The sequence below is a fragment of the Triticum dicoccoides genome, chromosome 2B (genome assembly GCF_002162155.2).
Source record: "Triticum dicoccoides isolate Atlit2015 ecotype Zavitan chromosome 2B, WEW_v2.0, whole genome shotgun sequence".
Lineage (NCBI taxonomy): Eukaryota > Viridiplantae > Streptophyta > Magnoliopsida > Poales > Poaceae > Triticum > Triticum dicoccoides.
The window spans coordinates 446,533,793-446,549,739 of NC_041383.1; positions in this window are offsets into that span (position 1 = coordinate 446,533,793).

Here is a 15,947-nt window from a genome sequence, read left to right on the forward strand (position 1 = left end):
TCAAGGTGTTTGACAAAATGCCAAAGGCTCCTAGGCAATTCTTGGAGTGGCCAAATCTCCCAGAGTGGGGTCTCTTTAGATGAAATAGAGGGTGGTGAGGTTAGTTTGCCAAATGAAGAAACTTGCTACTGCAAGTTTTGCAAAACTACAATTCTGGACAGGGAGTAGATGGCATCATTACATGGACCAAAAGTGTTCCAAAAAGAGCATGCTCCTGGACTTAGGGGTTTTGTAGGGTTGACTACAAGCAGGAGAAAGTACAAGGTCATTAGAGCAAAAATGAAAAGGGTTGCAGTGGAAAACACAATGCTGGACCAGAATGGAAAAGAGGTTGATTCACTCAATTTCTCCAAAGAACATCACTAGGTTTTTGCATAAAGTTGGATGGCATGCTACTACTGACATCCCATAATTTTGGTGGAGGCTCCAAGGAAATATTTAATTAGGCTATAGTGCAAAAGTGTCCACTGGACCAGATTTGAAAAACAGGTGTAGAACTCAAAATATGCAATGAATGAAATATATTATTGCATAAAAGTTATTTAGAAGCATCACATGACATCTCCAAATTTTGGTTGGAATTTTAGTTAAATTTATCAAATGGTTGTAGTTCAAAAAGAGCTCCAAAACTTAAAGGAGGTCATTTTAATGAATAAAGCTCAGGGTGAAATAATTAAATAAATAAATCTACTGATCAAGGAAAGTTGTATAGAGAGCATAGAAGCCCAATATATATTGGAAAGATCCACTTGGGAAAAACTCCTCAATATTAAAAGAAAGGTTCTGAAATCAACAGAAATATTCCTGCAGGCAAAAATTTTAAACTCTTGGCAAAATTTTAATAATTAAAACCTGGTTAAATTTTTGGGGTGTTACAAGATTTGATGGACTAAGGAACAAGGAGTGGCAGGAGCCTAACCTTGGGGATGCCCAAGGCACCCCAAGGTAATATTCAAGTACAACCAAGCAACTAAGCTTGGGGATGCCCCGGATGGCATCCCCTCTTTCGTCTTCATCTACCGGTAAATTTACTTGAGGCTATATTTTTATTCACCACATGATATGTGTTTTGCTTGGAGCATCATTTTATTTTGTTTATATTTGCCTGCTGTTATTCATAGACATGTTTTATATCTTTTAGTTCAATAAAAAGTCAAGTATAGCCTTTACCATGCTTATTTTACAAGTCTATATGTTGCTGCTTCGAAAGCGGAAAGTTTGCTGTTATGTTTTGAATATTGGTGAATAGTTAGAACATGATAAAATCTTGAAATTTTGACACGATGAGTAACAACAAATTTTATACAGTGTGGTAATTTTTCAGAATTTTTGGAGTTAAGGAAGTATGATTTCTCTTGCATTCTTTGCAGACTGTCCTGTTTAGACAGATTGTTGTTATATTTGCATTTTTTGCATATGTTTGCTTGTTTAATTATTCTATTTGAGGATAGGAGTGTTAAATATGTAGAGGAATTTAATAGGAAATATCAAATAATAATTTTAGTGATTTGCTACAGTAGAGAATGATAAGGTTATTGCGTTGATTTATACTAACTTACCTCATGAGTTCTTGTTGAGTTTTGTGTGGATGAAGTTTTTAAGATTTAGGGAAACCGTGATATAAAAGGAATTAAGGAGGCACAGAAGCTCAAGCTTGGGGATGATCAAGGCATCCCTAATTAATATTTCTAGAAGTCTTAAGCATCTATGCTTGGGGATGCCCCGGTTGGCATCCCACCTTTCTTCTTCAACAACTATCGGTCAGTTTTGGTTGAGCCTAAGTTTTTGCTTCTTCACATGATATGTGCTATCCTTGCAATGTAATTTTTTTGTTTTTCTTGTTGTTTAAATAATATACCATGATCTAAAATTCTTAAATGTTAGAGAGTCTTCACATAGTTGCATAATTATTTGACTACTCATTGATCTTCACTTATATCTTTTGGAGTAGTCTGTCGTTTGCTCTAGTGCTTCACTTATATCTTTTAGAGCATGGCGTTGGTTTTATTTTGAAGAAATAGATGAAGTCTCGTGCTTCGCTTACATTATTTTGAGAGTCTTAAACAACATGGTAATTTGCTGTGGTTATGAATTGTCCTAATATGATAGGCATCCAAGAGGGACATTATAAAAACTTTCATATAAAGTGCATTAAATACGATGAGAAGTTTGATTCCTTATGATTGTTTTGAGATATGAGGATGGTGATATTATAGTCGCTAGTGAGTAATTGTGGATTGCAGAAATACTTGTGTTGAAGTTTGTGATTCCCATGGCATGCACGTATGGTGAACCGTTATGTGATGAAGTCGGAGCATGAGTTATTTATTGATTGTCTTCCTTATGAGTGGCAGTCGGGGACGAGCGTTGGTCTTTTCCTACCAATCTATCCCCCTAGGAGCATGCGTGTAGTACTTTGTTTCGATAGCTAATAGATTTTTGCGATAAGTATGTGAGTTCTTTATGACTAATGTTGAGTCCATGGATTATACGCACTCTCACCTTCCACCATTGCTAGCCTCTCTAGTACTGCGCATCTTTCACCGGTACCATACACCCACCATATACCTTCTCAAAACAGCCACCATACCTACCTATTATGGCATTTCCATAGCCATTTCGAGATATATTGTCATGCAACTTTCCACCGTTCCGTACATTATGACACGCCTCATCATTGTCATATTGCTTTGCATGATCATGTAGTTGACATCGTATTTGTGGTAAAGCCACCGTTCATAATTCTTTCATACATGTCACTCTTGATTCATTGCACATCCCGGTACACCGCCAGAGGCATTCATATAGAGACATATTTTGTTCTAAGTATCGAGTTGTAATTCTTGAGTTGTAAGTAAATAAAAGTGTGATGACCTTCATTATTAGAGCATTGTCCCATGTGAGGAAAGGATGATGGAGACTATGATTCCACCATAAGTCGGGATGAGACTCCAGACGAAAAAAAGAGGACAAAAAAAGAGTGCCCCAAAAAAAGAGTGCCCCAAAAAAATAAAAAATAAAAAATGAGAGAAAAAGAGAGAAGGGGCAATGCCACTATCCTTTTACCACACTTGTGCTTCAAAGTAGCACCATGATCTTCATGATAGAGAGTCTCATATGTTGTCACTTTCATATACTAGTGGGAATTTTTCATTATAGAACTTGGCTTCTATATTCCTATGATGAGATTCCTCAAATTTCCCTAGGTCTTCGTGAGCAAGCGAGTTGGATGCACACCCGCTTAATTTCTTTTTGAGCATTCATAAACTTATAACTCTAGTGCATCCGTTGCATGGCAATCCCTACTCACTCACATTGATATCTATTGATGGACATCTCCATAGCCCGTTGATACGCCTAGTTGGTGTGAGACTGTATCCTTCTTTTTGTCTTCTCCACAACCACCATATTCTATTCCACCTATAGTGCTATGTCCATGGCTCACGCTCATGTATTGCATGAAAGTTGAAAAAGTTTGAGAACATCAAAAATATGAAACAATTGCTTGGCTTGTCATCAGGGTTGTGCATGATTTAAATATTTTGTGTGATGAAGTTGGAGTATAGCCAGGCTATATGATTTTGTAGGGATAGCTTGCTTTAGCCATGTTATCTTGAGAAGACATGATTGCTTTATTAGTATGCTTGAAGTATTATCGTTTTTATATCAATACTAAACTTTTGTTTTGAATCTTATGGATCTAAATATTCTTGCCACAATAATGAAAAATTACATGGATAAATATGTTAGGTAGCATTCCACATCAAAAATTCTATTTTTATCATTTACCTACTCGAGGAAGAGCATGAATTAAGCTACGGGATGCTTGATACGTCTCCAACGTATCTATAATTTTTTATTGTTCCATGCTATTGTATTATCCATCTTGGATGTTTTATATGCATTTATATGCTATTTTATATGATTTTGGGACTAACCTATTAACCTAGAGCCCAGTGCCAGTTTATTTATTTTTCCTTGTTTTTGAGTTTTACAGAAAAGGAATACCAAACGGAGTCCAATTGACCTGAAAATTTACGGTGATTATTTTTGGACCATAAGAAGCCCACAGAGCATCGGAGTTGGGCCAGAAGAGTCTCGAGCCAACCACAAGACAGGAGGGCGTGCCCTACCCCCTGGGTGCGCCCCGTTATCTTGTGGTTGATTCGAGGACCCCCTGACTTGTTCCCAACGCCAACACCTCTTATATATCCCCAAACTTCCAGAACAGAACCAAGATCAGGAGTTCCGCCGCCGCAAGCCTATGTATCCACAAAAAACCAATCGGGGCCCTGTTCCGGCACCCTGCCGGAGGGGGGATCCATCACCGGTGGCCATCTTCATCATCTCGGTGCTCTCCATGATGATGAGGGAGTAGTTCACCCTCAGGGCTGTGGGTATGTACCAGTAGCTATGTGCTTGATCTCTCTCTCTCTCTCTCTATATATATATATATATATATATATATATATATATATATATCTTGTTCTTGATTTGGCACGATCTTGATGTAACGCGAGCTTTGCTACTATAATTGGATCTTATGATGTTTCTCCCCCCTCTACGTTATTGTAATGGATTGAGTTTTCCTTTTGAAGTTATCTTATCGGATTGAGCCTTTAAGGATTTGAGAACACTTGATGTATGTTTTGCATGTGCTTATCTGTGGTGACAATGGGATATTCACGTGATCCACGTGATGTATGTTTTGGTGATCAACTTGTGGGTTATGTGACCTTGTGAACTTATGCATAGGGGTTGGCACACATTTTTGGCTTGACTCTCCGGTAGAAACCTTGGGGCACACTTTGAAGTTCTTTGTGTTGGTTTGAATAGATGAATATGAGATTGTGTGATGCATACCGTATAATCAAACCCGCGGATACTTGTGGTGACATTAGAGTATCTAGGTGACATTAGGGTTTTGGTTGACGTGTGACTTAAGGTGTTATTTTAGTATGAACTCTAGGGCTGTTTGTGACACTTATAGGAATAGCCCAATGGATTGATCAGAAAGAATAACTTTGAGGTTGTCGGTTTTCTGGATACGGGGGTACCCAGACTTGCCTGCCTGCGGCCCACTGCATGGCTCCATTGACGGCCTGGTACCGCCCAGCTTCAGTATCAACAACTCAAGACCCTCGCGAGGGGCCAAACCTCGCGAGGCGGACGACGCCAAGACCTCCAAGGGGATCGGCCTCCTCAGGCTGGCTCCCAAGGGGCGGAGACTTCTATGCAAGGTGCACTCACGAGGCTCAGCTGATGTGAGCCATGATGACCAAGGCCAGGCGGGCGCCAGCGGGCGCAGGGCACCAGTTCCTCTTTGGTGCAAAGGAGGCAAGCAGCAGACGCAGAGTCCCGAGGAATCAGCCAAAGATTTCCATTCTGGTGCAACAAGACCAAGATCGCCAGGACGGAGGTCATCACTGATACGTCTCCGTCGTATCTATAATTTTTTATTGTTCCATGCCAATATTATTCAACTTTCATATACTTTTGGCAACTTTTTATACTATTTTTGGGACTAACATATTGATCCAGTGCCCAGTGCCAGTTCCTGTTTGTTGCATGTTTTATGTTTCGCAGAAACCCAATATCAAACGGAATCCAAACGGGATAAAAATGGATGGAGAATTATTTTGGAATATTTGGGATTTTCTGGAGGAAGAATCAACGCGAAACAGTGCCCGAGGTGGCCACGAGATAGGGGGGCGCGCCCACCCCCCTAGGCGTTCCTGGCACTCTCGTGGGCCACCCGTAAGGCGGTTGACGCTCTTCTTTTGCCGCAAGAAAGCTAATTTTATGAGAAAAATCTGGGTGAAAGATTCACCCCAATCGGAGTTACGGATGTCCGGATATAAAAGAAACAGTGAAGGGGAAGGATATGAGAACGCAGAAACAGAGAGAAACAGAGAGAAACAGAGAGATAGATCCAATATCGGAGGGGCTCTCGCCCCTCCCACGCCATGGGAGCCAAGGACCAGAGGGTAAACCCTTTTCCCATCTAGGGAGGAGGTCAAGGAAGAAGAAGAAGAAGGGGGCTCTCTCCCCCTTGCTTCCGGTGGCGCCGGAGCGCTACCGGAGGCCATCATCATCACCGCGATCTTCACCAACACCTCCACCATCTTCACCAACATCTCCATCACCTTCCCCCATCTATATCCAGCGGTCCACTCTCCTATAACCCGATATACCCTCTACTTGAACATGGTGCTTTATGCTTCATATTATTAGTCAATGATGTGTTGCCATCCTATGATGTGTGAGTAGATTTTCGTTGTCCTATCGGTGATTGATGAATTGCTATGATTGGTTTGAGTTGCATGTTTTATTATTGGTGCTGTCCTATGGTGCCCTCTGTGTCGCGCAAGCGTGAGGGATTCCCGCTGTAGGGTGTTGCAATGCGTTCATGATTCACTTATAGTGGATTGCGTGAGTGACTGAAACACAAACCCGAGTAAGGGGATTGTTGCATATGGGATAAAGGGGACTTGATACTTTAATGCTATGGTTGGGTTTTACCTTAATGAATCTTTAGTAGTTGCAGAGCTTGCTAGAGTTCCAATCATAAGTGCATATGATCCAAGTAGAGAAAGTATGTTAGCTTATGCCTCTCCCTCAAATAGAATTGCAATAGTGATTACCGGTCTAGTAACATAGTCAATTGCTTAGGGACAATTCCACAACTCCTACCACCACTTTTCCACACTCGCTATATTTACTTTATTGCATCTTTATCTAAACAGCCCCTACTTTTATTTACGCGTTCTTTATTACCTTGCAAACCTATCCTATCACACCTACAAAGTACCTCTAGTTTCATACTTGTTCTAGGTAAAGCGAACGTTAAGCGTGCGTAGAGTCGTATCAGTGGCCGATAGGAGTTGAGAGAGTATTTGTTCTACCTTTAGCTCCTCGTTGGGTTCTACACTCTTACTTATCGAAAGAGGCTACAACTATCCCATATACTTGCGGGTTATCAAGACCTTTTTTGGCACCGTTGCCGGGGAGTCATAGCGTGGGGTGAATATTCTCGTGTGTGCTTGTTTGCTTTATCACTAAGTAATTTTTATTTGCTGTTCTTAGTTGTTCTCTATCTTTAGTTATGGATATGGAACAGGAAATACCAAAAAAATTAGGTGTACTTGCTACTCATGGAGATGGGATAACTCCTAAAACCCTCGATTCTCATTATGTGAAAGATATTATGTACTACTTTGATAGTCCTGAGAAAACCCCATTCAACTTTATAATGGGAGACACGTTGGATCAACGTGAATACTTTAGGGATTATCGCTTTACACAAAAAAGGGAAACTATTATGGGATCAAATTAATATGTTGCGTTGGTATGCTCGGGATCTATGCTTGAGATATGATATTACTTGTTGCTCTAGGATGAAGGCTCCACACATTCCCTTTTCATGCAAATTTAATGATAATGAAACCTTAACTTCTTATGCTAATGGTATATATGATTACTATGATGTTGAAAAAGTTGAAGAATTTGTTGCTTTTAAGGCTGCTTATGAAATTGAATCTTTGTTTGAAAAGTATGAAGCTTTTGATGATGATGTTTATAGACCTGAAAATCTTGCCATACTTAGATATTGCTATGAAAATTAATAATACAATTACAATATTAATGCATTTATTGAGAAAGTCTCCGCTGTCCAAGAAGAGACTAATATTTTGCAGGAAGCTATGGAAGAAGAAATTGATGAAACTGTGAGCTCATTAGATGAAAAAGATGACGAGGAGAGCGAAGAACAAAAGGAGGAAGAGCGGATTGATCACCCGTCCCCACCTTCTAATGAGAGTAACTCTTCAACTCATACATTGTTTAATTCCCCTTCGTGCTTACCGAAGGATGATTGCTATGATCCCGCCGATTCTCTTGAAATATCCCTTTTTGATGATGCTTGCTATGCTTGTGGCCAAGATGCCAATATGAATTATGCTTATGGAGATGAACTTGCTATAGTTCCTTATGTTAAACATGAAATTGTTGCTATTGCACCCACGCATGACAGTCCTATTATCTTTTTGAATTCTCCAAACTACACTATATCGGAGAAGTTTGTGCTTATTAAGGTTGTATTGATGGGTTGCCTTTTACCATTGCACATAATGATTTTGATAGATATAATATGCATGTGCTTGCTGCTCCTACTTGCAATTATTATGAGAGAGGAACTATGTCTCCGCCTCTTTATGTTTCCAATATGATAAAATTGCAAGAAACTGCTTATACTATGCGTTGGCCTTTACATGTGTGCATAAATTGTTCTTTTATGACATGCCGATGCATAGGAAGAGAGTTAGACTTTGTTGTTGCATGATATATATTACTTTGTGCTCACTACTAAATGACAAATCATTGTTAATTAAAATTGGCTTTGATATACCTTGGGATCCGGGTGGATCCATTACTTGAGCACTATATGCCTAGCTTAATGGCTTTAAAGAAAGCGCTGCCAGGAAGACAACCCGGAAGTTTTAGAGAGTCATTTATTTTTGTTGAGTGCTTTTATTTAGTTTAAAAAAATAAATAAAGAGGGGAACCCAAAACTTTTCAAAAAGGAAAGTGAAAGTGAGAAAGACAAGCATTGTTGAAGTGGGAGAGCTCCTTGAACTTTGTTCATGCTCACGGAAACTTTGTGAATCTTAATTACAGAAACTTTTCAACAAAAATAATTATCCCCTTGTACAATTCCATTGTATTATAAAAATAATGTGCCAAGGTTTGCCTTTAGGATGTTTACAAAGCTTGTTGGTTTGTACGGTGCAGGACAGAAACTTTGGCTGTAGTGCGCGATTTTACAATTTTTACTGGAAAGTCAAACGGTTCTGATTCTTTTTGCACTGTCTTTCTGTACAACTTGTTTATTTTTCCTAATTGTGGTAGAATTTTCGGGGTACCATAAGTATGGTGGATGTTCAGATTGCTACAGACTGTTCTGTTTTTGACAGATTCTGTTTTTGATGCCTAGTTTGCTTGTTTTGATAAATCTATCAATTTATATCAGTGGATTAAGCCATGGAAAAGTTATATTACAGTAGACACAATGAAAAAACAAAATATGAATTGGTTTGCAACAGTACTTAGAGTGGTGATTTGCTTTATTATACTAACGGATCTTACCGAGTTTTCTGTTGAAGTTTTGTGTGGATGAAGTGTCTAATCGAGGAGGCCTTGATATGAGGAAAAGGAAGAGAGGCAAGAGCTCAAGCTTGGGGATGCCCGCGGCACCCCAAGTAAATATTCAAGGAGACTCAAGCGTCTAAGCTTGGGGATGCCCCGGAAGGCATCCCCTCTTTCTTCAACAAGTATCGGTATGTTTTCGTATTTGTTTCGTTCATGCGATATGTGCAAGTCTTGGAGCGTCTTTTGCATTTAGTTTTCATTTTTCTTTTATGCACCATGCTGGTATGAAATAGTCCTTGTTGATTTATAGAATGCTCATTGCACTTTGCTTAAATCTTTTGAGTAAGGCTTTATAGAATGCTTCATGTGCTTCACTTATATCATTTGAAGTTGGATTGCCTATTTCTCTTTACATAGAAAACCGCCATTTGTAGAATGCTCTTTTGCTTCACTTATATTTTTTAGAGTGTGGGCTTATCTTTTGTAGAAATAATTAAACTCTCTTGCTTCACTTATATCTATTTAGAGAGATGGCATGAATTGGTCATTCACATGGTTAGTCATAAAATCCTACATAAAACTTATAGATCACTGAATATGATATGTTTGATTCCGTGCAATAGTTTTGCGATATAAAGGTGGTAATATTAAAGTCATGCTAGTTGAGTAATTGTGAAATACTTGTGTTGAGGTTTGCAAGTCCCGTAGCATGCACGTATGGTGAACCGTTATGTAACGAAGTTGGAGCATGAGGTGCTCTTTGATTGCTTTCCTTATGAGTGGAGGTCGGGATCGCGCGATGGTTAACTCCTACCAACCCTTCCCCTAGGAGCATGCGTAGTAGTACTTTGCTTCGAGGGCAAGTAGACTTTTGCAATAAGTATATGAGTTCTTTATGACTAATGTGAGTCCATGGATTATACACACTCTTACCTTTCCGCAATTTGCTAGCCTCTACGGTACCGTGCATTGCCCTTTCTCACCTCGAGAGTTGGTGCAAACTTCATCGGTGCATGCAAACCCCGTGATATGATACGCTCTATCACACATAAGCCTCCTTATATCTTCCTCAAAACAGCCACCATACCTACCTATTATGGCATTTCCATAGCCATTCCGAGATATATTGCCATGCAACTTCCATCATCATCATATTCATAACTTGAGCATTCATTGTCATATTGCTTTGCATGATCGTAAGATAGCTAGCATGATGTTTTCATGGCTTGTCCGTTTTTTGATGTCATTGCTATGCTAGATCATTGCACATCCCGGTACACCGCCGGAGGCATTCATATAGTCATATTTTTGTTCTAGTATCGAGTTGTAATATTGAGTTGTAAGTAAATAAAAGTGTGATGATCATCATTATTAGAGCATTGCCCCAGTGAGGAAAGGATGATGGAGACTATGATTCCCCCACAAGTCGGGATGAGACTCCAGACTTTATGAAAAATAAAAGAGGCCAAAGAAGCCCACCAAAAAAAAAATAAAAAAAAATAAAAAAAGAGAAAATAAAAAAAATGAGAGAAAAAGAGAGAAGGGGCAATGCTACTATCCTTTTACCACACTTGTGCTTCAGAGTAGCACCATGTTCTTCATATAGAGAGTATCCTATATTGTCACTTTCATATACTAGTGGGAATTTTCATTATAGAACTTGGCTTGTATATTCCGATGATGGGCTTCCTCAAACGCCCGAGGTCTTCATGAGCAAGCAAGTTGGATGCACACCCACTTAGTTTCCAGTTTGAGCTTTCATACACTTATAGCTCTAGTGCATCCGTTGCATGGCAATCCCTACTCCTCGCATTGACATCAATTGATGGGCATCTCCATAGCCCGTTGATTAGTCGCGTCAATGTGAGACTTTCTCCCTTTTTGTCTTCTCCACATAAACCTTCACCATCGTATTCTATTCCACCTATAGTGCTATATCCATAGCTTGCGCTCATGTATTGCGTGAGGGTTGAAAAAGCTGAAGCGCGTTAAAAAGTATGAACCAATTGCTTGGCTGAAACCGGGGTTGTGCATGATGGGAGTATTTTGTGTGATGAAGATGGAGCATAGCCAGACTATATGATTTTGTAGGGATGAGCTTTCTTTGGCTATGTTATTTCGATAAGACATAATTGCTTGGTTGGTATGCTTGAAGTATTATTGTTTTTATGTCAAATGATAGACTATTGCCTTGAATCACTTGTGTCTTAATATTCATGCCATGATTAGACATATGATCAAGATTATGCTAGGTAGCATTCCACATCAAAAATTATCTTTTTTATCATTTACCTACTCGAGGACGAGCAGGAATTAAGCTTGGGGATGCTGATACGTCTCCGTCGTATTTATAATTTTTGATTGTTCCATGCCAATATTATTCAACTTTCATATACTTTTGGCAACTTTTTATACTATTTTTGGGACTAACATATTGATCCAATGCCCAGTGCCAGTTCCTGTTTGTTGCATGCTTTATGTTTTGCAGAAACCCAATATCAAACGGAATCCAAACGGGATAAAAACAGACGGAGAATTATTTTGGAATATTTGGGATTTTCCGGAGGAAGAATCAACGCGAAACAGTGCCTGAGGTGGCCACGAGATAGGGAGGCGCGCCCACCCCCCTGGGCGCACCTGGCACTCTCATGGGCCACCCGTAAGGCAGTTGACGCTCTTCTTTTGCCGCAAGAAAGCTAATTTTATGAGAAAAATCTGGGCGAAAGATTCACCCCAATCGGAGTTACGGATCTGCGGATATAAAAGAAACAGTGAAGGGGAAGGATCTGAGAACGCAGAAACAGTGAGATAGATCCAATCTCGGAGGGGCTCTTGCCCCTCCCACGCCATGGGAGCCAAGGACCAGAGGGGAAACCTTTCTCCCATCTAGGGAGGAGGTCAAGGAAGAAGAAGAAGGGGGGCTCTCTCCCCCTTGCTTCCGGTGGCGCCGGAGCACTGCCGGAGGCCATCATCATCACCGCGATCTTCACCAACTCGGCCGTCGCACACCTTCGAGGGAGTCGAGGGGCTCCACGCTTTCACCCCTGCCTTGCGATGGGTGGAGTGGCCACCCAAGTTCAGGCCGGAGATGCCGCCACGCTACGACGGCGCGGTGGACCCAGCCGCCTTCCTCCAGGCGTACGAGGAGGCAGTCTGGGCGGCTGGCAGAGATGAGAAGGTGAAGGCCAACTGGCTCCCCATGGCACTTGTAGGTGCACCGTGCGCCTGGTTGCTCAACCTGCCGGAGTCCTCTCTAGCCTCCTGGGAGGAGCTGTGCGACCTCTTCACCGCACACTTTGCGGCGCCGGTGCCTCCCGTCGTCGCAGCTCTCCGAGGCGGCTCGCAGGCACCACCCTTTGACCGACACCTCAAGCAGTTCTACCGCCAAGTGAGCACCGCCTAGGTGAGCTCGGGGGATCCTCTAGGTTGGGCAGCGCCTAAGGCCGACCTCGCCTTCGGCCCAGAAGATCATCTAGTGACCACGGCGGGAGAGGGCGCGCTCCCGATGCTCTGCACGCCCACCATCTACAACATGGCGGTCACCAAGACCCTCATCGACGGCGGAGCCGGCCTCAACATGCTCTCCGCGAAGGCATTCGGCCTACTGCACGTGCCCCCCAACCGGCTCTGCCCCACCAAGCCCTTCTCTGGGGTCGGCAAGGGCTTCGCCAGCCCCTTGGGGTAGATCCGCCTCACCGTCACCTTCGGGACCCGCGACAACTACCGCACCGAGCTCATTGACTTCGACATCGCCCGGGTCGACCTGCCATACAACGCCATCCTCGGGTACCCAGCCTTGGCCAAGTTCATGGCAGCGACTCATCCAGCTTAGAACCTCATGAAGATGCCAGGTAGCCGTGGTGTCCTCACGGTGGCAGGGGACACCAAGGACGCGCTGCAGGCTCTCAAGCTCGCCTTCAGGTCTGCGGCGTCCGCGCTACCAACCGAGAAAGGGGGCCCTGAGGCCCCAGGGGCAGCACCAGCCAAGAAGAAGTAGTTATTCTCCCAAGATCGAGCCGAGACGAAGCAAGTGCCAGTTGATGAAGATGGGGCGTCAGGCGCCACCTTCACCATAGGAGCTGGCCTCCCTCAGGACCAAGAGAAAGTATTGGTAGGCTTCTTGCGCGCCAACAAGGATGTGTTTGCATGGGAGCCCAAGGACCTGGTCGGGGTCCCAAGGGGAATAATTGAGCATCACCTGAACGTATTCCCAAACGTGCGCCCAGTGAAGCAGAAGGCCCGTCGGCAGTCCAGTAAGAAGCATGCGTTCATTGTCCAAGAAATCCGCAAGCTGCAGGATGCTGGGGTCATCAGGAAGGTACGGTACCTGGAGTGGTTGGAAAACCCAATCGTCATCCCCAAGAAAGGAGGGAAGGAGCGCATGTGTGTCGACTTCACCAACCTCAATAAGGCCTGCCCTCAGGATCCCTTCCCGCTTCCATGCATCGACCAGATAGTCGACTCCACCGTCGAGTGCGACCTGTTATGCTTTTTGGACGCTTTCTCGGGCTACCACCAGATCAAGATGGCTGTGCAAGATGTGGAGAAGACGGTGTTCCTGACCCCCTGCAGGGTGTACTGCTACACCTGCATGCCTTTCGGGCTGCGCAATGCCGGGGCTAACTTCCAGCGGCTGATGCATATCGCCCTGGGCCGGCAGCTAGGGAGAAATGCTAAGGCCTATGTTGATGACATAGTGGTGAAGTCTAGGGAGGCGAAGACCCTGATTGAGGATTTGGAGGAAACGTTTGCCAGCCTGCGCAAGGTGGACCTGCGGCTCAATCCTGAGAAGTGCGTGTTCGGGGTTCCCTCTAGCAAACTGTTGGGTTTCCTAGTGTTGCACAGAGGAATTAAGGCCAACCTGGAGAAGGTCAAGGCAATAGAAGACATGAGCCCTCCGCAGACACTCAAGGAGATGCAGACGCTGGCGGTCTGCATGACCTCACTAGGGCGCTTCATCTCCAAGCTGGGGGAATGCGCCCTCCCGTTCTTCAAGCTAATGAAAAAGAAGGGACCATTCGAGTGGACCCCTGAGGCTGACGCGGCCTTTCAAGACCTCAAGAGATACCTGACCAGCCCGCCGGTGATGGTGGTGCCACGCCCTCTCGAGCCCCTGGTGCTTTATTTGGCCGCCACCGCACACTCCGCCAGTGCTGCTCTGGTGGCTCTAAGGGAGGAGCGCATGATCAAGGACCCTTACCAGGGCGCTCAGTCACCGAGCAAAGTGCCGCAGCCTCAGGATGGTGCTCTTGAGGCCTCGGCTGATCCGGCGGCTAACATTCCTCCTGAGGCTGAAACCGACCCCTCGACTGGGGGGCTCCTAAGGCCGACACTCGCGAGACCGCCCTTGGCGCGGCAGAAGGCAGGACCCCCGAAGGCCCACATCCTCAAGAAGCGCAAGACCCCGCCAACACCTCTTCCCTCGTCAAGCACCCGGTCTAGTTCGTCAGCACAGTGCTATGAGAGGCACAGGCGCACTACCCTATGCCTCAAAAGCTCTTACTTGCGCTCCTCGTCGCCTCCCGAAAGCTACGCCACTACTTCCAAGGCCACCCCATCAAGGTCATTTTAGCCTACCCACTAGAGAGGAAGCTCCGGAGCCCTAATGCCGCCAGGTGAGTTGCGGAGTGGAACATCGAGCTCCAGACGATCCAGCTCGAGTTCAGCACCACCAGGGTCATCAAGGGCGCGTCCCTTGCAGATTTCATGGCAGAATGGACTGACGTCCCTGACCGCGAGATAAGCGAGGATCGCTCCCTCTTGCCTGGAAACGAGGCCCTAGACGGATGGATCATGTACTTCGACAGCGCGTTCTCGCGACAAGGCATGGGGCTGGGGCCGTCCTCATCTCACCCGACAAGGACAAGCTCTACTACGTGGTACATCTCTGTTTTCAGCAGGGCAAAAAGGTCTCCAACAACATCACAGAGTATGAAGGCTTGCTCGTCGGCCTCAGGGCCGCAGCAACACTAGGGGTGAAGCCCCTCACCATCAAGGGCGATTTCCAGCTCCTCATGAACTTCTCCAGCAAAGAGTACACACCCAAGGATGAGCACATGGAGGCATACCTGGAAGAGATACGCAAGATGGAGAAACAGTTCCCGGGCTTGGAATTGCAGCACGTGCCACGAGGAACGAACAATAGAACGAAGAAGGAGGCGGACGACACGCCAAGAGGGCATCCCGGTGGCTCCCTCGGGAGCTAGGGGTGTTTGAGGAATGGCTCTTAAGCCATCGGTGGCTCTCCCCACCACGACACCAGCACCACCTCAGGAGGACCTACCCCAAGCACCAGCAACCGGCGCCCAGTATGCGTCCCTCTCTCAGGGGTCCGCCTGCTCCTTGCGCTCGAGCCTCAGGAGGGGTGCTGGACTAAGGAGTTCAAGACGTACCTACTTTAGGGGACCCTCCGGAGAAGGAGGAGGATGCCGAGCGCATGGCTCGTCAGGCCGCTGCGTACTGCATCCGTGATGGTGAGTTGTACCGCAAGAGGCCCAATGACGTTTCGTTACGATGCATCTCCAGGGAGCAGGGGCTTGAGCTGCTGGCAGACATACATGGTGGGGATTGCAAACATCACTCCTCATCACGCACACTTGTGGGCAAGGCGTTCCATAGTGGCTTCTATTGGCCCACTACACTCAACGATGCCACTAAGCTGGTGCGCGCCTACGAAGCATGCCAGTTCCACGCCAAGCAAATCCACCAGCCCGTGCAAGGCCTCCAGACTATCCCGCTCGCATGGCCGTCGCGGTCTGGGGACTGGATATCTTGGGCCGTTTCCCTGAGCACCAGGGGGC